The sequence below is a fragment of the Dipodomys merriami genome, unplaced genomic scaffold, assembly GCF_024711535.1.
Source record: "Dipodomys merriami isolate MVZ:Mamm:240054 unplaced genomic scaffold, mDipMer1.0.p SCAF_136, whole genome shotgun sequence".
NCBI lineage: Eukaryota > Metazoa > Chordata > Mammalia > Rodentia > Heteromyidae > Dipodomys > Dipodomys merriami.
In genome coordinates, this window is record NW_027202671.1 from 3,304,814 (window position 1) to 3,307,440 (window position 2,627).

The window sequence follows — 2,627 nt, forward strand, 5'->3', positions numbered from 1 at the left end:
GGTATCTCAGTGTTGTTTTGATTTGCATTTCTTTTATGGCTAGAGAGGTTGAGCATTTCTTCATGTGTCTATTGGCCATTCTTCTTTCCTCTTCAGAAAACTTTCTAAGTCTTTAGCCCACTTATTTATTGGGCAGTTGTTTCTTTGATTTTTGTTGTTGGGGGATTTAATTTTTTGAGTTCCAGGTATATTTTAGAGATGAGACACTTGTCTGTTGTATGGCTAGTGAAGATCTTCTCCCAATCCATGGGCTTTCTATTGATCTTGCTAGCTATGTCCTTTGCCATGCAGAAGCTCTGAAATTTCATGTAATCCCATTTGTCCATCCTTTCTTTGATTTGTTGTGTTTCTGGTTTTCTATTAAAATTTGGGCCTGTCCCACGCAGACCTGAGGTTTCTCCTATTCCATTCTCTGTTTTCTGAGTGTCTGCTTTGACTCTGAGGTCTTTGATACATTTGGAGTTGATTCTGGTGCAGTGTGATATATAAGGATCTAGCTTTAGTTTTCTACAAGTGATTAACCAGTTTTGCCAGAACCATTTACTGAAGAGGCTGTGTTTCTTTCATTCTATTTTTTAGCTCCCTTATCAAAGATTAGATGGCTATATATGTCTCTAGGTTCATTTCTGGGTTTTCAATTCTATTTCATTGGTCCTCAGGTCTGTTCTTGTGTCAGTACCAAGCTATTTTGATTACTATGGCTTTGTAGTAGAGTTTGAAATTTGGTATTGATATTCCTCCAACACTATTCTTTCTGTTAAGGATAGTTTTTGCTATTCGGGGTCTTTTATTGTTCCATATGAATTTTTGCATAGCCTCTTCTATTTCCTTGTAGAATGAGGTTGGAATATTGACAGGTATCACACTGAATTTGTAGATAGCCTTGAGAAGTATTGCCATTTTCACTAGGTTGATCCTTCTAATCCAGGAGCAGGGGAGGTTTTGCCACTTTCTTTTTTTATTATTTTTTAATTTTTTAATTTTTTTATTGTGAAAATACTATACAGAGGGTTTACAATTACAAGAAGAAACCAACCAAGCCACAGGAATATGGGGTTTTGCCACTTTCTAAGTTCTGTTTTGATGTCCTTTTTCATGCCCTCCACTTCTAAATATTCTTTCCTATCATCTCCTTCTAGAATATCCAACATCACAAACCACTTTCTTCCTACCTCTGCAGATCCTCTAGTTCTTTTTAGCTCTGTCATTTGGTATTTTATTTATCTCTTGTATTCATGGATGTCTGTTCATGCATCCTACTTATCTTTACTCAAAGATTATACATAAATCAGGAATGAGATGTTCTCTACATCATAAATTTAATTTTATCCTTTAATCCAGTTGTTCCAAGAAAACCTGCATATTCTTATATCACTTATATTTTTTAATTTTGTTCAAAACAGAAAGCAATATTTAATGATGTTGTTCAGGGCATGGGAGCCAACCAGGTTCTGAAAATAATCCAAGGAATCAAGCAAAAGGGTAAGGTAGAATGTTGCTCACAGTGTTGAGGTCCAAAATATGGAAAGCATATCCACATTATGACAAGTGAAAGAAGATCTCAGGCTGTTTAAGTTAGAGTGCAATGTGTTGAGGTTGTCCCCACAGAATTGTACAAAATTGGAAACAATTTCACTGTGCGCACGTGCGCACACACACTCACACACACACACAGAAGCATACACACAAAGTTCAGGCTGACAAGGATTAGCCAGAACTAATATTGGTACAGAACACACTAGTAGGACTAAGGCACACACAAAGGAACAAAGATCATTGTGGGCAGGAAAGGGCTATCAGGGCTAACATAGTTGTAGAGCCATGTGAAGTAAATTGTCTTCAAGAGGAGTATAGGTGACACAAACAGTAGGAAATTATTATTAAAAGGAATTAATCAGATATTGAAATTGAGCAAATATAATTAGAAACAAGATTTTCAATGTTGCAAAAGTATTACAGTAATAAAATGGAGAATACTGTAATAAACTCTGATTGGGGTTGTAATTAAAACCTAGAATACAATTTCTTTGTTTTATAGAAATACTAATTAAATGTATATTTGTAGAATGAAAGTGTAAAAATACATCATAGATCAGTTGACTGTATAGATAAATACACAGAGGCTAGAGCTTCCTAACATAGAGAGAGTGAAAATTTTAGTGCCACATCTAATTTTCTAAATGATCTTTAAGTAGTTGTACAAAGGAGTTGTCATTTAACAAAGACAGTTATGAATATTATGTACCTTGGTCAATGTCACCCCTTTCAATGTTTTCCCCTATTCCCTTACCCACTCTGACCCTTTCTATCTTAATTTTGTGGTTTATAATTTAAATTTCTTGATTGCATTTCCCCCCTTGCCTTGTTCTCATCTTTATTCATCTCCCCTTGGCTCTACTACGGCTCTTGCAATTACCAATTTTCTAGTGGTTAGTTTGCTGGGCTTTGTCTTGCCTTTCTAAGGAATTACACTATTTGAATTCTCCTTTAAAAGTACTATATTTCCGACATAATATCTTGTATATCTCATTGTTGCAATGGGTCCATGGAGGGTGGTGCTGGTGTGTGTGGGGGGGCATGGGAAGGGGGAGAGGGGAAGGGATGGGAAGGGGAAACAAAGGAGGAGG